The following is a 24,930-nucleotide window of genomic DNA, read 5'->3' as shown; positions in this document are numbered from 1 at the left end:
TTATTTTGCATTTATTCCATGTTTTCTGTAGCCTGATTCATCAGACGGTTTCACTTTGTACAAACCGTCTGACCTCGCAGCATTAGGATTCGTTCGCTCGACAGTAGACGGGTACTTCTTTTTATTTGACCAATCGCTGCTGTTTGGTCGTGACGTATGTACTGGATATTAAGCTTTTCCCAAATCCCGTAGGAAGAAGAACAATAACGTCTTTCCTCTTGATAAAATTCACCAAACATTCTCTTTCTTCTGGCTTTAAATCCTCGATCTCGGGAATCGTTGCCAACACAGAATATATGTCTCTTCAGATTAAGCCAATGATGTTCATTATGTCTTCTTATATACTTTAACTTCTTAGGTTCTTTTTAAAGACAATGCAGTAAAGTGTGTTTACCTTGTTGACATGTTTCGGCTGCTGCTGCATCTTCAGAACTGTCCTCGGTGTTGGTGGTGACGTGTCGTATATCAGCTGTTGTTACTTCCTGTGGGCGTGGTCAGACCTGATGGACCTGCAGGTCGCTCAGACTGACCACGCCTCCCGTCGCCCGGTGTCTCTGGAGGAGGGTGTCCCAGGTGTGTGAAAGGAGGAACGCGCCGTCATCACGGTTAATTCTGTCCGTGCCTCGTTTCCTGATTTCACCGTCCTCCTTGATCCAGCGTTTGAACTTGTTGTTTTCTGATCCAATGACCCGAGCCTCGTCCTGATCCATAATGTGGTTGTTCCTTTTACAGTGTCTGATATGGCGGATTTTAGGTTTTCCTGTTCTGCTTTGTCTTTTTGTGTTCTGGTGAGTCTCCCTGACGTTTCCTTTTCGCATTCCTTTTGGTGTTCCTTTTTTCGGATGTGAAATGCCCGGCCTGTTTCCCCTATGTATGATTTATTGCATGATTTGCATTGGATTTCGTAGATGGCGTTGCATTTTTGTTCGGGCGACGGGAGGCGTGGTCAGTCTGAGCGACCTGCAGGTCCATCAGGTCTGACCACGCCCACAGGAAGTAACAACAGCTGATATACGACACGTCACCACCAACACCGGTGACAGTTCTGAAGATGCAGCAGCCGAAACATGTCAACAAGGTAAATACACTTTACTGCATTGTCTTTAAAAAGAACCTAAGAAGTTAAAATATGTCTCTTCTCTGATTGGCTGGTGCCCGAACTCGCACTTCTGGACATTTGCGAACCGTCTATTGTATTCTGATTCCTGACCTAGTCGCTGGAGAGAAATGAAATTTCATTTGTTTTTCAAAATAATTCACACTTATGTCACAAACCAGGAAGATGTTTGGAAATGCAAGTGACAGCTTCCAGTGGGAAAGCCTGATGCCGTCAGATCACAGAAGCTCAGAGTCTGGGCAGGACTTGAGGATGATGAGAGACACTGTGAAGATCAGGAGCCACAGGAGGCGCCAATGGATTGTGTCCTTAGGCAAGTGTAACACCTGTGTCAGTGGATATGATATATGTACAATTGGACACGGTAGTAATAGGGTAATAAGGTAGTATTAATATGGGCTAATGACCAGAAAACTAGTGATCGGCTCTAGGAGGGAGAGACAGGAGACTGAGAGTTACTTTTTGTTTGGTACCATATATTAAAGAAATGAGTAAATAGTGAATTGACATACAACATTAAACAGAATTATATACAACAGTTCAATAAACAGTTCAGTAGCAGCACAACAATAGGTTATTGGGTGCAAAAAAAATATATTGAGAGTCCATCAGTTGATAAATGCAGTATTTGATTACACAGAGTATATCGAGAGTATCAATTGTGAGTGAAATCCTGAACACAATACCACGAGATTTAAATTCAGTAGTAGGAGACAGGAGAGACAGGCACAGATGTACATAGAGAGAGACAGACATTTTGCAGGGTTTGTCACCTGAGTTACACAAGACACTTCACCCACATTGCCTAGTATGAAAGTGGAGTGTGTGTGAGTGATGGTGGTGGTGTAAGGGGTCGATGGCGCAGATTGGCAGCCTCGCTTCTGTCAGTTTGCCCCAGGGCAGCTGTGGCTACAATAGTATTTTACCACTACTGAGTGTGGAGTGAATGAATAATGATCTGTAAATTACTTTAGGTATCTTGAAAGGCGCTGTATAAACGCAATGATTAATTAATAATTTATTAATAGGAAGTATGTAAAAATGTAGGAAAAATGAGAAAATGTCCCAGTTTTCTTCATCTCCGTGTCTTTGTAGAGTCTCGTTATGTTCAGCGAATCAACAGTTACAACCAAACCTCAGTTTTCATCATTTCCACACTGCACTGGGTACATGTGATTAGAAGAGACGAGGCGCTAAATTCAAGATGATTCCAAACAGCACATACGTCTGCATTTTACCGATGATCACATTTACTTCAGTGGATTTGATCACAGTCGAACAACAGGACTACACCAGAAGTTTCAGCACATTTCCAAACATCTTCCTGGTTTGTGACTGTATAATCCACATATATATAAATTCAGAGCATTATTATTACGACATTATTATTAAAATCCTGAAGCTAAGTTTGTCCTGACCAAGCACCAGGATCACAGAGATGAGACTCTGGGCGTGTGACTGTGGAACACTGCTCCTGAAGAGACGCCCCACAGACACTGAACGATGGGTCAAATGCAGAGGACACATTTTCCTTCAGGGATAATAAAGTGTACTTTCTTTCTTTCTTCAACCAACCACACACTCTCAGTTTCTGTAATTAAAGCTTTCTAAAATCTCAAAGTCAATGGAGGACTGGGCTACATTTAAACTATACTTTAATTAATTTTAGTGTACACTGAAAAAAACATTACTTGTAAGATTTACTAGAAAAAAGTCCTCGTAACAATTTGCTTGAGCAAGTACATTTTACTGCTGTAATATCAGGTATAATTTACCTTTCAGTATTAAGGAAAATACCACCACCATTAACAGTCATGAATTTACTGAAGAACTGTTACTCTTTTTTTTTTTTAAAGTTAGAAGTCATAGTTATGTAAATAAATTAAGTAAAATATATAAAATATTGTCATAACTAATTGCACTGCTGTGATGAAATAAGTAAGTAAATATTATATGTCTAGAATGGTAAAATTTTCTATAACACTTTTCCACCTTCAAGACTCAAAGTGTGCAGACACTGGTGGCCAAGTGTCTTGTCCAAGGACACAACATACTGTATGTATGTGACATAAACACGTACACGACCTGAGCAGATCTGACCAGAGTTTAGTGTTTTGGGCAGTGTAGACGGAAAAGCGTAACTTTTCCACTCTGGAGGATGGTTTTAGATTTTTGCGTCTTTAGGCCCCATCCACACTAGTTTGTATTCGAGTCATTTTCGTTGTGGGTGCAGTGTTCGTTTACAATAATCCGATGGAAAACAGCTCTAGAGACGGAACAATCTGGTGCCGTTAGTTCCCACGAATTTTTCTGAGTATGGATCGTTGATACGCTGATGTAGGAGCTCTAGATGCATCCTTATTGGACCATGTGATTTGCACCTTCCTGATTCTCTGGGTTCGTGACATCTGTCATGTGACGCTATTGCGGAAAAAAGTTTAAACAAACCAGAGACAAACGACAAACAGCAGAGCTACAACTACTCAGTTAGAACAGACTCACCATTAACAGAACACCCCTCTGTCACAGAAAGAACACTCATATTCCACTGAGTCGTGTCCTTTAGTCCGACAGAAGCTGAAACGCATCAGGGCACACGGAGCGAGCAGTTTTTTTAAGTGCTTAGTTTATGCAAATGAGCCATGTGGTTTCAAGTTTCATTTCTGTAAAACTTAAACAAATGTGTGCAAAGCTGTGTGGATAGGCCTTGACTTGTGGACACAGAAACGATGTGTGTGGAAGCAAACCCTTTCTGATACGGTGATTTGTTTCAGTGTAAACGTAACCTTAAAGGTTGTATGGAGGATTTTTTTTTGTTTAAAATTGTCATTGAAAGTTTAAAATACCATTACAGAGACGCAGCAGCCTTCTAATTATGATGACCAAAAAAAAAAAGAAAGAATGAAAATCTATCAGTTGTGGACGTAGTGAGGCCAGATAAACATCAGCCAATAGAAAACGAGGCTCCCTCTTTTTCTATTGGCTGTTAGGTTGTCAGTCAAACTCCCTAAATTTTTAGTGTGTCGTCGGCGCTCGGGGATTACGTGGTTTATGCAGCGGTTCTTTGAGGCTTTTTCAAACTGTAGCTTCCTTGCAATTCGCACAAAGTTTGTTGCGATGGCGGACGAGAATCCACGACCAGTTCGCCGCAAAAGAAAGTCCGAAGGGTCTAAAAACTGACGCGTCGGTCGCTAAAATATTTCTAGGCAGGTCACTTCAACAGTAATTCTGAACATGCACTGGATGTAAACAAATGTGATTTCTAGAGTAAAGAGGCGGGAGGAGGAGATGTTTCTACCGAGGAAGGTGGTGTCACATGTGCACAACATTTGAAAAAGGACGGTCGCTGTATTTCACTTCCCTTAAAAAAATCCTCTATACAACCTTTAAGCTCCAAAAACGCCATTACTGTCTAAACAAAAGGCACTTACGATAAAATATTTTGTCGTTTTTACCTGCAAATGTTCTTGTGTAAACAGGCCCTAAATTGTAGTTCTCACAGAATTATGTAATTTCAGTGTAAAAATTAGCAGTTTAAAAAAAAAATGTATATATTTTATTACCCAAAGTGTTTTGCTTTTTCTTATTTTTTCAGTGTAGGTTTTTTATACCACTGCAATATTTAAAATGTAGATGATATAGAAATAGATAAATCATGTTTGGTGATCGCCGTGTTTCCTGTATTTAACTCCCCGCGGTGCCTTTAGTGTAAACAGTTGCTCTCTCTCATGTCGACTGCCTTCAGGGGCCTCTCGTCGTGTGTGGGGCCCTTCTGCTCTCCTCTCACCGCTCCCTCCCCGACCGGCCGCTCCTCTACCCCCAAAAACCCCGAGCGCTCCGTCCCCCGTCCCCCCTCTCGTCGCCCATTACCACCACAAAGGTCCCATATGGAGAGCAGACGGCCCCCGGGAGCCCGCACACAAACCCGCGGTCACAGGGAGGTTAGCGTGTTAGCATAACAAAAACATGAAAAAGTGCGAGTCGCTTTAGCCCCTTTTAGCCGCATTATTCCAGCGACGTTTGGGGTAAGATTTATGACCGCCGGACAAAAGAGGGTCTCCGAACGGCCCCGCGCGGTGTTCATCAAATCAGCATCACGTCGCGTCCGGCCCGGAGTCGTTTTGCGGAGCGCGCGCGTGGATACGTCGCCGCTGTTAGCATTGTTAGCGTAATTAGCTTTGTTAGCGCGTTAGCTTTGTCCGGGGGCGCGTAATTGCAATGTACACACGGACATAATGCGGTTAAAGGCGGCGGAGTGCAGAATAATGGGGTTAGTTTGAACAGGGCCGGACTTCACTGACAGCGCTAAAAAGAGAGTTTGTCTTGATTTAAGACGTGAAAGAAAATGTGATTATGAACGATTTATAAAGTGCTGAGTCACTGAATTTAAAATCAGGCTTTGTCCAAACTGATTCAATTTACGCTGAACACGAAAAGGCTGGAATGTTCCTGAAACCACCAGAGGCTAAACCAAATGACTGATTTTACGTGGTTAACACAAGGAAGCCTAACAACGCTGTCCAGACACCAATTTATTTATTATTTATATATTATTTGTAGGAGTGTAACTATAACCAAGTCTCACGATACGATATCGTCACGGTATAAACCTGTGATATCGTGGGAAAGATCACGATACGGAGGGGAGTCTCACGATTAAGAATGAAGCAATAACCAAATCTCTTTGTACAATATCTTCACAATTTACATCTCACGGTAGAAAGTGACATCACAAGACGATACGAGAAAATTTTGTTTTTGTTTACATCCGGCTTTTCCGCACATGCGCTGTAGCTGGTAGGCAAAAAGTTTAAAGTTCACACTGGAGTCACATACAAGTCACATTTAATTGGAAATGTGAACGACCTCGCAAAAAACATCGGATTTCACCAAAAACTCCGAACTGAGTGTTAAACCCTGCAGTCTGAACGTAGCCTAAGTCACTGAATGTTGAGGATCTAAAATGTTACTTTGAAAAGTTAAAACTCGCCGATAACTGTGAAGATGAATGTTGAGTCAGTAATTACAGATATAGTAGTATATAGTAGCACTTGTGAGCTTATTCCCTGTGTTTTTAAAGTTTTGTTCATGTTAATTCACCCTGTAATATAGTAGACATTGTGTTCCTTGACATGATGTGTATGTTCTGGTCTTTGGAGTGTCAATGGGTTTGGGATATGATGTCATTTGGACTATGAGTGTATATGGGACAGCAAAGGGGTGGGTCTCCAACTTTTAGCTATGCCAATCTATGATAAACACGTGTTGGGTCAAAACTGCAGTGTAAGTTTCTGCTGAAGATGTTAACTCAACAAGTTATGCTCGTATAAATGCACCTGCTTTCTGTAAATGAGGGGAATGGGGGACGTCGTCTGAGAGCGTTGTCCAGGGACGACGACGCAAAGAGACGCGATGTGGGCGAATCATGAAAAAATCTACTTGAATCTGAGACCTGTACCTGCCTTAACCAAAAAAGAGACATGTCTGAGAACTGTTTTAACTCTCCAAGCCTCTTTTTTAAGATTCTCTGTTCAGGCTGCCTCCAGGAGAAGCTGACACACTGAGTGTGTATACATGCACATCAATAACCCGGTTATTAGCCATATCCCGGTTATGTCAGTATTCGGGATACTGTGTTTACATGCGCACTGAGAAACCGGGACACTCATATCCGTATATACATGATCAAATGGAGTATCCCGGTTTCTTGACATAATCTTACAAATGCGCAGGTGCAAAAATTAACTTAAATCAATTTCATAAACCAGAAAAAATACAAACCGTGAGCTCCTTTAGCATAAGAAGCTAAGGAGCTACGAGATCTCCCACAATCCACTGTGCAGATTCTTCATTAAAATCTTCTGCATAAATAAACTCAACTTTACAACATATAAACCATAAACACTATAGACACATCAGCCCGTTTGATCAGATAATTCAGCTGTGATCACATTTGTTTACGTTTTACAGAAACGAAACTTAAGACCGTTTGGCTAAGTAGCATAAACTGTTAGCGGCGATAAAAACAACTCGCTCCTTGCGCCGCTGATGCGATCAGTTTCTTTTGGACTAAATGACACGACTCTGTGGATTATGTGTGTTATTTCTGTGACAGAAGAGGTGTTAATGATGGTAAGTGTGTTCTGTGCGTGTGTTGTATAGGAGATAGTTCATGTTTTAGTTTTTCAGCGTCACACGTGTGCAGGTCGTACGAGTGCAGATTGTACATGTGCAGGTTTAGCGCAGCTCTTTATTTTACAGTCATTTCACTCGTTTGGTCACTTTATTTATGTTGGTCAATTTATTTATGTGACTACTGTTGTGGTGAGAGGCTGGAAAGTGTCTTTTGGACGCATGCGACTCAACTTTATGTTGCAGTATATACGGTGACGTAGTATGTGGAATTCAATTGTGTATGCACGCCAGGCGGCTCGGTCGTGACGCTAGGTGGTGATGTATGTGACATAACACGTACACGATCTGGCCAGAGTTTTGCGTCTTGGCCAGTGTAGACGGAAAGCGTATTCAGCTTTTCCACTCTTGAGGGTGGTTTCAAATTTTTGCGTTTTTAAGCCCCAAAAACAACGTCACAGTCTAAACGAAAGGCACTTCTGATAAAATATTTTCTCGTTTTTTCCCGTAAAAGTTCTTATGTAAACAGTCCCTTATAAACCACTGAACAATATTAATTATAGTAAAGAAAATATATAGGCATGTTATTTTTAACTTTGGGACTTATTTTAAACTTACTTAAAATAGCTATTATTATTATATTGATATTAATGTTAAAACTGGATACCCCACCTTTTTATTGATTTCTAAATACAGTTTATTTAAATAAATGTTATAGTTACCATTATATATTTTTTCTGTCCATTTTTTATTTAATTAATTTATAATTGTTTTTCATTTTTATGTTTGTTGCCAAAGTCCATTACAAAAGCAGTATGTGTGCTTAATAATATTTTGAATGACATTATAAATATTAGCTCTGTCATTCTCCACGCCTCTGTTTGAAATTCGTCCAAATGCAAACCTACTTAACCCTGTGATTTCGTGCACATGACGATTACCTGACCGCATCAGGCTGTGGACAGATTGTGACAGTGTTCAATAATCTGCTGCGAATGGCTTTATTTTATCTGCACACTATATAAATGTTAATACAGTCGGTGCACGCGTCGCCCGCACGCAGGCCGCCCCAGTTACACGGAACTGATAAAAAATAATGGAAGACACAGGTATTTGAAAAGCCCATTTATCTTGTTGACAAATTCAAGAGTGAAAAATGCAAAGAAAATTGTGCTAAGAAAATGACATTATAAAGGAAATAGCGTGAGGATGAAGACGTTGGACTAAACCAGGACTAAAAAACCAGGGCCCTATTTATGAAGAGGTCCAAAGGTGGTCTTAACAAGGTCTACACCGAGAATTAAAGGTTCATCACGTAACATCAGCCACGTGTACATGATGTTTTTTAATTCCAACTTAATTGTTCTGGAATAAATCGTTCGGAAATAATAATTACGAATTGAGGTTTGCATGGAAAACACGTTAAATCGATATTATTTAATTAAATCTGGAAGTTGGGAAGAGTTCTGATTGGACAGGGACACGAACATATTTACATCGAACAGTAGAAAACACACACTTCAGCTGCTACCGGCTTTTCTGTCGTTTGTCGTTACGCCACGGACACAAACACGATCCAAACCTTTTTCGCAATGGTTCCGATGATCCGCTCTTTTTGTTATTTGTAATTCCTCCAGCGCACTTACCTAAAAAAAAATTGTTTCAGCTTGAGAACAACGTTTGCTTTAAGAGGAATTATGTGTTTCACTGTGTGAAAGTTTCGCACACTGGAAAAAAAAAAACAATATCTAGCTAAATTAAAATGACTTAAATTAAGATCATTTTACTTTATTTGAGTCGATTCAACTTGACAAGTCAAATTATCCACCAATGGAATAAGTGGAATAAGCTTTTCTTAATTCAAGCAACATTAGATTTTGTTTCTTATTTTAACTGCAGAAAGTTAGTTGTTTTTCTTATTTTAAGTGTAGCAAAGATGTATTTTCATATTTTAAGTACAAAAAGTCTTGTTCTACTGGCAGATCTTTTTACTTAGTCTTTCTTTATTCAAGTCATCTGAACTTGGTTAGATCATCATGGAGACCAAAACCAGACCAAGTTAAAGGTCAGATCTGTGAAAGGGCGACTCCACTCAGTTTCAGAATGTCCGTTTTTCTAGGTATTTTTGTAGTGTTGTACTTGAGACCAGTCTTGGACTAGCCTCGAGACTGTTTTTTACGGTCTTGACTGTGTTTGGTCTCGATCTTGTCTCGGTCTTGAAGGAGCTTAGATTCGGTCTTATCTCGTCTTGAAGGAGCTTAGACTCGGTCTTGTCTTGGTCTTGTCTCATCTTGAAGGCGCTTGGACTCGGTCTTGTCTTGGTCTTGTCTCGTCTTGAAGGCGCTTAGACTCGGTCTTGTCTTGGTCTTGTCTCGTCTTGATGGTGCTTGGTCTCAGTCTTGAAGGCTCTTGGGCTCGGTCTTGTCTTGGTCTTGAAGGAGCTTAGACTCGGTCTTGTCTCGTCTTGAAGGAGCTTAGACTCGGTCTTGTCTTGGTCTTGTCTCGTCTTGAAGGCGCTTAGACTCGGTCTTGTCTTGGTCTTGTCTCGTCTTGATGGTGCTTGGTCTCAGTCTTGAAGGCTCTTGGGCTCGGTCTTGTCTTGGTCTTGAAGTCACTTGGTCTTGAAGGTCTTGTCTCGGACTCGAGGTCTGACACTCGTCGATTACAATCATATTTCATTACGGCCGCTGCTGTCAGCAATAAACTTCTTACTGTGACATGTGGCTGAAGTTTACCAAATAAAAGTTCAGAAATGCATCTGTTTTTGTCACGACGAGCGTTTGGTGAATCTGCAGAGATTAAATTCCCACTGTAAAACCTGTCAGAGAATGTAATTCCAGTTAAAAACTTGACAAAACAGGCTGAAAAATCCTTCCCACTTGATTCACCTTCTTCACAGTTTTCTGTAAAGTGCCAGTGGACGTTCTCTTAAAGAAGGGGTTCTGGTGAGTTTGCTTGGATAATTTTAAGCCTAAATGAACATTAATCAGATAAAATGAAGACAGATTTATAAAAACATTGATATATAAGCGCCAAAGCACATATAAATGTAGGAAATGACAAAGTTGATCTCAATTTGCTCTCGATGGACCGTGGTCTCGATTGTCTCGATCTCGGCCTTTAGAAGTCTCGGTCTTGTCTTGATCTTGACCCTCAGAGGTCTTGGTCTTGTCCTGGTGTCGAGATCCTGTGGTCTCGGACTGGTCTTGGTCTCGATTAGTGCGGGTTTGACTACAACACCAGATTTTTGAGCTGTAAAACCACCTGTAGAGCTGCTTAATGTCACACTGTGGAACATTCCAGACAAAACTCCAACATCTCCATGGAAAGTAACACAATGCACCTTTAAATTAGGACTACGCAATAACAAAACCAGGTCCGAAGAACTAAACCAGGTCTAAACCAGTTTGAAAGTATCCCCCATCAATCCAAAAGTATATTACATTTTGAAAATAAACTAATACATTAGAATTACAGAGAGACACAGGTATTTTCAGAATCAATTTATCTTGTTGACAAATTCATTGGAGGGAGATACACGCCCGCTGCCAGAAGATGAAATTATAAATGTGTGAACAGTTGCGCGGGGACTGGAGCGGCGCGCGGCTTCGTGATGCTACGCTAGGCTAGCTGCTAATACCATCCCAACATGGCCGCCGTCACACTCAGGCGGTAAAGCGGGGCGAGTCGTCTGGAGGGAGCGTACGGAGCCAGGAGACGGCTTTGAACAAGAAAATATATTTAAATGTGTGTCAGCTTCCCCCGGAGAATATTTGAATGAATTAACGGGAAGTATTTGCATTTATTAAAAGGACAAGTTGAATTTTGATGAGGAAAAAGTAGAAGAAGAAGCGGGAAGGGAAAGGAGCAAAGATCAAACCGAGAGTATATAATTATAACAAGGGATTTTTGGTGTTTTTGGGGCGTCCGTCACCTGCTTGTTTCCATGGATACGTCATTGCTCTGTCTGGAATGTTCCGCAGTGTGACTTTAAACAGTTCTACTTTATATTTATTCAATTACACGTGGTTTGATTGCTCAAAAATACCTACAAAAACAGACATTCTGACTGTGAGAGGGGTCGCCTCTCCACAGATCTGGCCTGTAACTCGGTCTGGTGAGGTTTCCAAAGGTTTAATGCCATACTGTGGAACATTCCAGACAAAGCAATATCATCTCCATGGAGAAAAGCATTTAATGAAGCCTCTTTTAATATTTTTTGTTTGATATGGGCCCCACAAACTTGTTTTAAAGTTGATTTTATGGTTTAAAAGCCCTTTCAACGGACAACAATCACAATTTTACATTTAGTAGCAGCAGTAGCAATCGCCGTAGTTGTAGTAGTAGTAGTTAAAAGTTTTTATATATATGTATGAAATAGACCTTTTTCCCAGCGGTCGGGAGTGCTGCGATGTAGGGTAAAAGTCACTGATGTTAATGTTTTTTTATGGAAAAATGTCTGTGGAAATGTCTTTGGTTTCATACATATAATAAAACCTTTTACTACTACTACTGCAACAAAGATATTTATAGTGTCTTGCCAAAGGACACAACATCACATGCACTGGTGCTGATGGGGGCACCGATTTAACCACCAATGAACCAAGTGAATGAAGAAGAATGAAGACTTCTTTGGTTTAAAGAGTGAAAGTGAAAAAGCTTCTGCCTAAATGACTTTTTTCACAACGGCCAGAAGTGCTGCGAAATACGGTAAACGTTACTTATGTTAATGGTTTTCTGTGACAAAATATCTGTGTAAATGTCTGGCGTATTTTCTATCAGCTTCATAAATCTGTCCCATCACCAAATCTTCAACCAACAAGGTCCACAAAGGATAAACATTCTAACATGAAGAATTTATCTACCAAGATCTATCAAGAGAAGAAAGACGAAAACTTAAAGACCAAACAACGACGACGCATTAGTGACACACTGAACAAAACTAATGTTATGGTCATGAATAAAAATTTAAAAATCGATTTTATGATGTCGATATTAACATAGACAGAGAGATTTGTGCAGTTTAAATGTTAGTCATGTATCTGTGAACATCTGTAACATTTAAACTGAACAAATCTCTCTGTCTGTGCCAATGTCATGAAATCGATTTTTTATTTTTATTTTTTTTATTTAATTTTATTCTAGTCTGAGTGAACAAGTTACTTATTAATGAATTACTTATTACTACTGTTTTATTCATGACCATAACATTAGTTTTGTTCAGTGTGTCACTAATGCGTCGTCGTTGTTTGGTCTTTAAGTTTTCGTCTTTCTTACCTTGATAGTTGTGGATAAATTCTTCATGTTAGAATGTTTATCCTTTGTGGACCTTGTCGGATGAAGATTTGGTGATGGGGCAGATTTATGAAGCTGGTGGAAAATACACGAGACACTTGCGCATATATTTTGCCACAGAAAAGCACCGACGTAAGTGACTTTTACCCCACGACGCAGCACTTCTGGCCGTTGTGAAACAGGTCTTTTAGGCAGAAGCTTTTTCACTTTCACTCTTTAAACCAAAGAAGTCTTCATTCATCTTCAATCACTTGGTTCACTGATTCTTAAATCCGTGCCCCCATCAGCACCAGTGCATGTGATGTTGTGTCCTTTGGCAAGACACTTCTATACCGTATTTTCCGCACTATAGGGCGTGCTTTTAAGCCTCCAAACCCATCAAAAAACGACCGTGCGCTCCACAATCCAGAGCGCCCTATACACGAATCCACTCGGGTGTCCCAGTACGACTTCAGTAAACTACAAAGCCACAACACCCGCAGAACACACAAACACACACGGAGCAGACAGAGACCGCACAGCGAAAAACACCCACAGACACACTCATCACTCCACGCCGACGAGGAACAGAATGAAAAAGCGAGTGCAATGTGCCACTTCTAGACACGACTGAACAACTGAGTCACTGCGAACACGACGACAATCCGTTGGTCCCAGACACACCCTCCCTACACGCCACAACTGAACAAAGCCCAGAGTCACCGTGAACGAACAAACAAACAAAACCACTCACCCATCACACTGTTGTGTTTCATTTAAAGTCCGGTGCGATTTATTTGTGAAAATAGTTCAAAAATAGACCATTTAATGACAGTGCGCCTAATAGTGCGGAAAATACGGTAAATGGGTGAATTATTATTCCTTGTTGTAGTAGGAAAAAGTTTTATTATATGTATGAAACCAAAAATGTCGACTGGCCAATATTGGTTCCAAATTACTTCATTCATTTGCTTAAAAAGTGGTGATTAAATCCTTTCTCCACCAGCGCTTATGATGCTGTGTCAATTGGCAAGACACTTCTGTAAATGCCTAGTCTGAACGGGTGAATGATTCCTCGATGTTAATATCTTTGTGTACCCAGTGGACACCGAAAATCTCTTTATAAATGAGACGTTTTGCATAGGCCCTTTAGCGTACACCTGATGAGGGGTTTGTTGCTGTGTCTGTAGTCCTTTGTCAGGCCTCATTATAAGGAGCTCATTTGCATAATGTAGATCTGATTTGCATAATTCTCTGATGACTGCTGTTATTAAACCCAGTGACATTGATTTACAAAACGCTCTGATAAAAGGTTAATTTGAGCTGTCACCTTCCGAGCCTCAGCCCCACATCCATTATCACTGCGCTTACTCTGTGTAGGAACTATTATACGTCTTTAAGGTAAAAATACAATGCTTTTACAGATGCTCTGAGTCATTTTACAAGAAAAAGTAAAGATGTTTTTTTTGTTTTTTGGGGAACGTTATCTTCTTGTTTCTGTGGATATTTCATTGCTGTGCCTGGAATGTTCCACAGTGTGACATTAAGCAGCTCTACTTTACATTTATTCAATTACATTTGGTTTTATAGCTGAAATAATACATCGAAAAACAACATTCTGACTGTGAGTGGGGTTGTCTTTCCACAGATCTGACCTGTAACTTGGCCTGCGTTTGGACTCCGTGAAGTGAAACGTTCCAGACAAAGCTTTTGACAGAGCCTCCACCAGAAAAGTTACACAATGCAGCTTTAATCTAGAGCAGCGGGTCATCAAACTAAGGCCCGCGGGCTGACTCCGGCCCTCCACGCCCCTTTGACGGGCCCTACTCAGCCCCTCTACCCCACACCACTTGAACTGACCCGATGAGGCAATCCTTAAAGGTTGTTATAGCCTCTTTTTTTTTATTACTTTTTGGCAAATGATAACATGTCTGCATCTTCTGTTTTGTAGATTTTTTCAGTTAAAAAATTATCTTTATATGAAGTATTTGAATTATTATAAACTTTCAAGACAACAGCAATAGCTTCTCCATGGAGTGAAGTCGGTGACAGACCCTACACCAGGAAAGTTGCAATCTTCTAATTATAGACCACAGTGTTATGAAATTAAGTTTGGAAATTGTAAAAAAGGAAGTAAATATTTCTGTATTCTCTAGATCAGAGGTCACCAAACTTTTTTTCTCTGGGAGCCACGTTATTGCTCGTGACTGTGATGGGGGCCAGAACAGAATTGTTTGACCGTGATGATGCAGATTATATTCTTTGAAAACCGCCACACTTTCTTTACATATCACACAAACTGCACGGTCTTCACACTGAATAAAAAAATAATCAGTCTATGCATATGACCTGCAGACGTATCTCTGAAAAGTTTAACAACAACAGAACCATCTGTAACACAACAGGAACACAGAACAGACTCACCATCAGCAGAACACCCCTCTGTCACAGAAAGAACACTCATATTCCACCATGTCCTTTTTAGGTCCAACAGAAACTGACAGCATCAGCGCACAAGGAGCGAGCTGTTTTTTTCCAGCACTTATAGTTTATGCAAATTAGCCATCTGGTTTTAAGTTTCATTTCTGTAAAATGTAAACAAATGTGCACAAAGCTGCGTTAAACACATTATTACTCAGCATATATTGAAAGTAAGGAAAGCAGAGTACATCTGCAACCCAAACCCGAATTTAATTAAATAATTATTTTCCGTCAGGCTAAAGTTGTGAGTGCGATCATGTCAGGTGTTGTTATTATTTGTGAAATCTGGTGCAAAACGTCGGATATATGATTTTAATGCACAGAAATTTGCCGATAAAGTCCACAGGAAGTAGAGTCACTATCATAAATCTGCAGCTTCACCTTAATCCATGCGCTGTGAGGAACTACTCTTGCCTTTTGACTTTTAGAAAATGCTTCAAACTGGATTCACAGGGTTTTTTTGTGGACGGGGGTCATTATTTGTGGAGGACAAATTCTATGGATAATGTGGATGAGACGCTGCAGTTTAAAATGACAACTTTTAGAGGTGAGTAATAATTATTTTCGCTGTTTACTGAGTTTGTATCTTGCGGTTTATTGTCTGTTGCCGTGGCGTTGCTGATGTTTAGTGGTTACGATCTGAGCTCAGCGTCACAGACACCGCACACGTAAGACGCAAAGTCGGGTCACGCCTTCCTGAACTCAAAGAAAAGCAAACTGCAGCCAAAATCGAGCAAATTCTCCTTTAGTGTGTGACGGCCTTAAGGGACTTAATTCTCATTGTGCACCAGGCAACTTGACATTCAAAAACTACTCAAGTACTTCTAAACTTGGTCTAAACCAGGACCAAACCAGGACTAAACCTCAGCAATTCAATCCTCGTATCTTTTCCTTCCCATCTCCGTCAATTTCTCCTTAACTAATACCCAGCGTTTTATTACATCGTCAAATCCCTTTAAGATGGGCCCATTACGGTTAGATGTGGCCATTCACTTGTAAAACATTATCAGTAAAATGACATTACATTATTTAAATTTTTCTTATGGGACCCTCCCCCTCCTCCTCGCCCCCCCCGTCCTGCTGTAGTCATTATATAAGTCATTTAAAGGGACAGAGGCGTAACACTGCTGCTCCTGACCCCCTCCTCCTCACCCTCCTCATCCTCCTCACCCTCCTCACCCTCATCTTAAGCACATCGGCGGCGGCCATTATAGACAGATGGTTCAGAGTCATCCGTCAAGCGAGGAGGAATTGACAGCAGACAATACACTCAGAAACGACGGTCAATCGCAGCTAATTTACACCAGAAACACGCCAAAGTACCGAGGTCCACGAAAGGAACGGGCCAGTCGTGTTCCACAGTGACAAAAGTTTAAGTATGTTCCTTTTTCTCATGCGTGTTACATATTTTTGAGCTTTTAACCATGATATAACATTCTTCTCTCATCAAAAACATACCTGCAGCTGTATTTTGCTTTAATAACAAAAAAATGAAATGAAAAAATTGTACTGCCCAGGATTGTTGTGTCACAGGTAAAAGTCCAGAGGTCTCATGTGCTGTTTTTTAAGCACATGAGTCAAAATCTGAGCATTTCTGCCGTCAGATCAGATTCATTAAGAGTGTATGCTTGTGATAGAATGCTGTTGTTGCTGTTGTTGTTGTATTGTTGTTGGTGGTGGTTGTGTTGTGGTGTTGTTGTGTTGTTGTTGGTTGTGACCCTTTTGTGTGTTGTTGTGGCCGAGTGGTTAAGGCGATGGACTCGAAATCCATTGGGGTTTCCCCGCGCAGGTTCGAATCCTGCCAACAACGAGGGGCTTTCTATTATGCATGAAGACAGTGTCTTCTTACACAGGTCGACAGGGAAAGTGAAGGTCAATGTTTGAGATGGTGTCTCAAAGGAGTTTATCCAGGACGGAGATCAGAGATCAAACTGGCAGTGGTGGGACTGGAACCCACGCCCCCGAAGAGACTGGAGCTTTAATCCAGTGCCTTAGACCACTCGGAAAACTGTGGGAGGTTACTGTGATTCAGTTTTTTTTGTTGTTTTGTTTTTTCTTTTTGGCAGTTGTCATTCTGTGTGTTGTTGTGGCCGAGTGGTTAAGGCGATGGACTAGAAATCCATTGGGGTTTCCCCGCGCAGGTTCGAATCCTGCCAACAACGAATTGCTTTCTATTATGCATAAAGTGTGAGGTTACTTTGTGAGGTCATTTTACGTGGTCTCTGGGAGGTTACCGCGATACTGGCTATTTGATTTGCTTGTTGACTTGGTGACGACCACAGCTCCTCTCAGTGTAGTGCACATTGTCTCTGTACTTGATTAGTAAAGTGACCAATAGGTTTAAGCCTAAATTTCCCATATGGTCTAGTGGTCAGGATTCCTGGTTTTCACCCAGGTGGCCCGGGTTCAACTCCCGGTATGGGAATTCCTAGCTTTTGGGATCAACAGTAGTAGCTGACTAAGGTTCGATTCCCGGCCATGGCAATCTTTGGTTGTGACTAATGGTGATTTCCTTGTGTTTGGGGGGAGTACTTGTGTGTGGAATTCATTCCTTCCAAAATGTAGCTCATAGCTAGTGCACATATACAGCTCTTAAAGTAGTAATTACTATGGGGTGGCATACTACTACTACTAATGTACTACTACTACTACTACTACTACACCATTTACTCCGTATACAAATAGCTGTAGGTGACTGAACTGATTTCTGTTTCCTGGTGTAATGTGGAATTGAGTTAAAGTAGTGATCAGAGTGAGGTGGCAGACTATTTCTACTGCTCTACCACTACTACTACTACTACTACTACTACTACTACTACTACTACTACTACTACTACTACTACTTCATTTGGTCTGTTTACAAATAGCTGTAGGCGATTGAACAAAACAAATTTTTGTTTTCTGGTGTAAAGTGGGATTAGGTTAAAGTAGTGATCAGAGTGAGGTGGCATACTACTACTACTACTACTACTCTTCTACTACTTGTACTACTATTTTCACTACTACATTTACATTTTGTGTGTTTACAAATGGCTGTAGGCGACTGAACAGATTCTTGTTTCCTGGTGTAAAGTGGGATTGGGTTGAAGTAGTGATCAGAGTGGGGTACTACTGCTACCTCTAGTACTATTAGTACTACTACCAACGGTGATGTATAAAATTACCCTATTTGGTGTGTAATACAAATAGCTGTGGGCTCCTGAGAGGTTTCCATCTCTTCTGCAGTGGCCTGTGATGCGGGGCTTTTATTACCGCACAGATAAAGTTTACTGCTGTTTCCTGGTGTAATGTGGGATTGGGTTAAAGTAATGATCAGAGTGGGGTGGCATACCACTACTACTACTACTACTACTACTACTACTACTACTAATACTCCATTTTGGTCTGTTTACAAATAGCTGTAGGTGACTGAACAGATTCTTGTTTCCTTGTTTAAAGTGGAATTGGATTAAAGTAGTGATCACTATAGGGCGGCATACTATTTCTAGGGCTATTACTACTACTACTACTACTACTACTACTACTACTACTTGTGTACTTATTTGATCTGTATGCATATACCTGTAGGCAATTGAACAAATTTCTGTTTCCAGGTGTAACGTAGGATTGGGTTAAAGCAATGATCACTATGCGGTGGCATACTGTTTCTATGGCTACTACTACTACTACTACTACTACTACTACTACTACTACTACTACTACTACTATTTCTACTACTTCTTCTACTACTACCTCCTCATTTTGTCTATATACAAATAGCTGTAGGTGGCTGAACAGATTCTTGTTTCCTGGTGTAAAGTGGGATTGGGTTGAAGTAGTGATCAGAGTGGGGTACTACTGCTACCTCTAGTACTATTAGTACTACTACCAACGGTGATGTATAAAATTACCCTATTTGGTGTGTAATACAAATAGCTGTGGGCTCCTGAGAGGTTTCCATCTCTTCTGCAGTGGCCTGTGATGCGGGGCTTTTATTACCGCACAGATAAAGTTTACTGCTGTTTCCTGGTGTAATGTGGGATTGGGTTAAAGTAATGATCAGAGTGAGCCGCCGTGCTGTTGGCTCCATTATGTTGTGGGGGCATTACTCCTGATGGCTGCTCTTTAGTGGGAGATTGGCTGTGTGACCGTGCTTCAGAGCCTAAATTGCAGATTGGCTCATTGACTTCAATGATAAAATGTAAAAATGGCGGCTAAAGGAGCAGGTTTCTCCGCGGCTGTTTGTCAAGCATACATGTGTCGCCGTGATGCTAAACGCTTCTGTCTATCCAATAGTGTTTTATGGCTCAGGAGGCTAACGCTAGCTCATCCCATCTCTGTCATACTACACTGCTCCTGTTTCATTCACACACACAGCCATAAAGGCCAATGTTCTCCAGTGTAATAAATGAACCAAAACAACCACGCTACGATGGAAGGATATTGGTTTTATCTGGAAATCTTGGTGAAACAGAATGCTTCAGCGTAATGGAAGCAGTGCCGGGAGCGAGGATTGAACCCGCAACTCTTTGGTTACTATGCAGTGTTTTTTCTCTCTTTCTCCTCCCAAACGATGAAAATGAGATGAACTTTCTTTTCTAATCACAGACTGTATAAAGGAGTGGACTAAGGGAGTGTGACGTCGCCCGCAGCGTTGGGTTCCAGTCTAATGAAGCTCACCGACGCCGACCATTACAGGGGAGAATTTGGACAAAATAGTGCCTAGGATCATGTGTCGCGGGTTCATACAAACATTTTAAGACCAAAATGACGAGGCTCACAGCAGCAGGTACAGAGAGGTGAGGTACTTTATGCCAAGTTCAGATCGTGGCGTCTATGTGCACGCGCGTCTTGGGTATCCTGCATTTTTGTGATGCGTCTTCGAGTGTCAGCGCTGTGAGAATCTAGCATCGACGCGGCATGTCTTGAGTGTTGAGGCGTCGACACTGTGGACACGCGTCAAGGGCGTCAGCGTCAGAAGTTGAAAATTGCTGAACTTTTGACATGCCACGTCAACCAATCAGGAACGACGATCCATTGATGTTATTAAACGGAAGAAGAAAGAGAAAGACCCGGGAATCGGGGCTGACAGCCAAAAACACCAGAACAAGAAATATACCGTGTCGTAAGCGGATTATAAGTATATACATGCTGCCGAGCCGATCGCCAGGGCTACACCAGGACTGGACCAGAACTAAACCAGGAGTAAACCAGGACTTAACCCGGGCTAAACCAGTGTCAATAGGCGAGTTTCATTGTTGACAAAAGCGCGCGTTGCATGCTGGGAATAATTTTGGTCGGCGGCAAGAAACACTAATTCAACATGACGAACGGAGCGAGAAAGCACGTAAAGGGTATTGATCCCGGTTATTTATCCACTCTAACAGCAGAGGACCCAAGACCATTTGACCAGAAATTGGTCATAAGCATCGACGGACGACAAATCACCCTTTTCAACCCCGACAAAGTCTGGACCAAACCAAATTTCTGGTCAGAATCGCCAACTACCTGGACAAATATTCACTTTGGCGATATCCACAATGACTTGGTGGAAACTCCTGGGCCATTCACAGCAGAAAAGATGAAAACCTCCAAGAGTCTCGATGTGTTGTTGAACTTGTTGGAGTCCACGGTTTGTTAGGATCTTCTCCGTTTGCTCTGCGGATGTTTGAAAGTCGTTTAATTCACCGTTAGCGGTTCTTTTCAAGACATTTTCCTTCTTCCGTGCTTCTTTTTGTGCATCCGATAATGCAGCAGGAATTTATCATTATCGGGGATAAATACGCGAGGTTACGCACTGTGTTTGACGCTACCGTGTTTTTTGCCTCCGACCAAAATATTTCCCAGCAGCAACGTGGGCTTTTAATAACAATGACGTCAGCTGAAACTCGCCTATGCATATTCATACATAACATATTCATACCACAGTCGCTGAGCCGATCACCTCCGCTGATGGTTTTATGTAATAAAAACACTAAAGTCATTCTCTCAGCCTGGTCTGTCATCTTTCTGGGAAATGGCACTTATTTCGAGGGCAGCTGACGCCCCGGACGCAGCGTCCAAGGCCCGTGTCGGGGACGTCTGAACTCAAACGCAGAGGCGTCCAGTGCCCCCGATCTGAACACAGCCCTGGGCATTAGAAAAACTAGAAAGATACTCTGTGTGTGTGAGAGAGAGAAAGATAGATAGATAGATAGATAGATAGATAGATAGATAGATAGATAGATAGATAGATAGATAGATAGATAGATAGATAGATAGATAGATAGATAGATAGATAGATAGATAGATAGATAGATAGATAGATAGATAGATAGATAGATAGATAGATAGATAGATAGATAGATAGATAGATAGATAGATAGATAGATAGATAGATAGATAGATAGATAGATAGATAGATAGATAGATAGATAGATAGATAGATAGATAGATAGATAGATAGATAGATAGATAGATAGATAGATAGACAAGATAGATAGATAGATAGATAGATAGATAGATAGATAGATAGATAGATAGATAGATAGATAGATAGATAGATAGATAGATAGATAGATAGATAGATAGATAGATAGATAGATAGATAGATAGATAGATAGATAGATAGATAGATAGATAGATAGATAGATAGATAGATAGATAGATAGATAGATAGATAGATAGATAGATAGATAGATAGATAGATAGATAGATAGATAGATAGATAGATAGATAGATAGAAAGATAGATAGATAGTGGGAAAGAGTGAGAGAGAGAATGATAGCGAGAGATAGAGATAGAAAGAGAGAACAATAGATGGAACAACAGACAGAGACAGAGAGATCAGTTCACCTGTTGTAGTTCCAACTAAATCAGCTCTTTCTGGTCCAGTTTGTGCTGAAACAAAACTCAGATTAAAGTCCAACAAACCTCAGACAAAGCAGTGCTTACAGTAAGTATATTATTTTTATTATATTTTTATTATTTATCAAGACCTGGTCTCTCATTGCTTTGACCCACTCAAACCTGACAAAGAGCCTATTATAATCATCGTATTTCATGGTTAATTAAAACTCCAACACTGTGAGTACTGAGAGAGCCTTTGCTTTTCTCACTGTCCTCTTTACGCCAAACCTGAACAACCTGAATCTATATTATTATCATTATTAGGCCGGGCAGGTTACGTGCAAATGGCCACCGCTAATGTTATTCTGCAGCACGACCACGAGCCCGGCATTAATCTACCATAATTACCACAACGGAAGCAAATAAAGACAAAGTAATAGCCGGCATCACCATCAATTCCTGCGCTGGCCTACATTTATACATGCGGGGGGATAAAGATCGGAAAATAATGCCTTTTTAACTGTATTTTGCGTTGCCCTTGACGACGGGCGCGAGAGGAAAGGTCATTAAAGCAAATTAGGCCGTTAGCGCGGTAAGCAGGCCCTATCCCGTGATCGATTCCGAGGCGTGGGTTTTAGAAGGCCCCTCGGAGTCCCGCCGTCATCATGGGCCATTATGGACACACTATTTGTTATATGCAGATAGACCGATAATTATCGACGCGGCGCTGGTGGGATCGAGGTTTAAGACACTCTGAGCACAAACCCAGCGAGAAATAATGATTTTTACATATTTATCCTTCAGGTGAATTCATACACGACATAAAAATTCTAACATGAGCCCAAGAATCTGATTACACACAGTTTTAGACCCATGGTTCTGCTGTACATTCGCAGTAGTAGGAGTAGAAACAATAGTAGTAATACCAATTGTTGTTGTTGTAGTAGTAGTAGAAACAGTAGTAGTAGTAGTACCAGTTGTTGTAGTAGTGGTGGTAGTAGTAGTAGGTAATAGTAGTAGTAGTGCCAGTTGTAGCAGAAGTACCAATAGTAGTAGTAGTAGTAGTAGTGGTAGTAATAATAGTAGTTGTACCAGTTGTTGTAGTAGTAGTGTGAATTGCAGTAATACCAGTGGTATCAATTATAGTAGTAATAGTAGCAATTGTAGTATTACCAATTGACGTAGAAGTAGTAGAAGTAGTAGTACTAATTGTAATAGTAGTAGTAGCAGTAGTAGTATTAAATGTAGTAGTAGGAGTAACACCAATTGTAGTAGTAGTATTAGTTGTATCAATTTTAGTAACACCAATTGTAGTAGTAGTAGTAGTAGAAGTAGTTGTAATTGTAGTAGTAGTAGTACCAATTGTAGTATTATCAATTGATGTAGAAGTAGTAGTACTAGTAGTATTAATTGTAGTAGTAATAGTACCAAATGTAGTATTACCAACTGTAGTAGAAGTGGTAGTACTAATTGTAGTAGTAGTAGTAGCAGTAGTAGTAGTAATTGTAGTATTAGTAGTACCAATTGTAGTAGTAGCAGTAGTAATTGTGGTACTAGTATCAATTGTAGTAGTAGTAGTAGTACCAATTGTAGTTGTAGTAGTATCAATTGTAGTAGTACCAGTTGTAGTATGTCACCCCACACTGATCGTTGCTTTAACCCAATCTAACATTACACCAGAAAACATCTCTAAATGAAGTTTATAAATTAAAGAAGACTATTGTTCTATTGTGCTTGAATCTGTTATGATGCAGCAATAGCTAGAAAACAGAAGGAACTACATAGACCATGATCCTTTGCTCTGATTCAGTGCAGACTACGAGAAGAAATAAAGGTTCTAAGCACTTTTAAATCTTAGTTCTTTGGATTAAGTCTTGTCAAGACATTTTAAGAGGAAAAGGTAGCACATATTGTTATTATTCCCTGTTGTCTGCACTGAAACGGAGCAAAGCATCATGGTCTATGTAGTTCCCTCTGTCTTTTTTTAGCTATTACTGCACCATAACAATTAATTTAAGTGATCAGGCTTATTGTGATGGTGCAGGATATTATTGTGAGACCTTTGACACTCCTTGTGCTTAAACTAATAGTTATGGTGTCAAAAAAACAACAAAGGGAACTACAAAGACCATGATCCTTTGCTCCATTTCAGTGCAGACTACATGTAACTGTTTTACGCACTTCTAAATCTTAGCTCTTTGGATTAAATCTTCTATGTATTTCTCTCTGTTGTTTAAGACATTTCTGCACCATAACTATGAATTTAATGATGACACTAATTGTGATGGTCCAGGATATTATTATGAGACCTTTGACAATAAGTATCTGTGCTTAAATTAGTAGTTATGGTGCAGCAATAGTCGAAAAAACAGAGGGAACTACAAAGACCATGATCCTTTACTCCATTTCAGTGCAGATTACATGACAAAATTATGTTTTTCTTGTCTTTTTTTAAATCTTAATTCTTTGGATTACCTCTTGTCAAGACATTTTAAGAGGAAAAAGTAACATATACAGTTATTTCTTTGTGTAGTCTGCACTGAAATGGAGCAAAGCATCATGGTCTATGTAGTTCCAACTGTTTTTTTTTAGCTATTACTGCACCATAACTATTAATTTAAGCGAAGAGACTAATTGTGAATGTCCAGGACATTATTGTGAGACCATTGACACTAAATCTCTGTGCTTGTATTAATAGTTATGATGCAGCAATAGTCAAAAAACAAAGAGAACTACATAGACCATAATCCTTTGCTCCATTTCAGTGCAGATTACATGACAAAATTATGTTTTTCTTAGCTTTTTTAAAACTTAATTCTTTGGATTACGTCTTGTCAAGACATTTTAGGAGGAAAAAGTACATATACCGTTCTTTTTTCATGTAGTCTGCACTGAAACGGAGCAAAGCATCATGGTCTATGTAGTTCCAACTGTTTTTTTTTTTAGCTATTACTGCACCATAACTATTAATTTGTGCAAAGAGACTTATTGTAATGGTCCAGGACATTATTGTGAGACCTTTGACAATTTGAGTTATGGTGCAGCAATAGTCTAAAAAACAGAGGGAACTACAAAGACCATGATCCTTTACTCCATTTCAGTGCAGATTACATGACAAA

The 24,930-nt window shown here is 40.3% G+C and overlaps 3 non-coding genes across 3 annotated transcripts; all 3 read left to right on the top strand.

Annotated features, from left to right (window-relative positions):
* The first annotated feature begins 16,732 nt into the window (after positions 1-16,732).
* On the top strand, positions 16,733-16,814 carry trnas-cga (transfer RNA serine (anticodon CGA)). Its single transcript has one exon. It is a non-coding gene; the product is annotated as a tRNA-Ser (tRNA).
* A 270-nt stretch (positions 16,815-17,084) lies between these two features.
* On the top strand, positions 17,085-17,166 carry trnas-aga (transfer RNA serine (anticodon AGA)). The gene has a single exon. It is a non-coding gene; the product is annotated as a tRNA-Ser (tRNA).
* A 191-nt stretch (positions 17,167-17,357) lies between these two features.
* trnae-uuc (transfer RNA glutamic acid (anticodon UUC)) lies at positions 17,358-17,429 on the top strand. The gene has a single exon. It is a non-coding gene; the product is annotated as a tRNA-Glu (tRNA).
* Positions 17,430-24,930: the final 7,501 nt, after the last annotated feature.

Source organism: Boleophthalmus pectinirostris, unplaced genomic scaffold, assembly GCF_026225935.1.
Source record: "Boleophthalmus pectinirostris isolate CB_2022bp ecotype Guang Dong unplaced genomic scaffold, ASM2622593v1 HiC_scaffold_14, whole genome shotgun sequence".
Taxonomy (NCBI): domain Eukaryota; kingdom Metazoa; phylum Chordata; class Actinopteri; order Gobiiformes; family Gobiidae; genus Boleophthalmus; species Boleophthalmus pectinirostris.
This window is presented reverse-complemented; position numbering and strand designations above follow the sequence as displayed.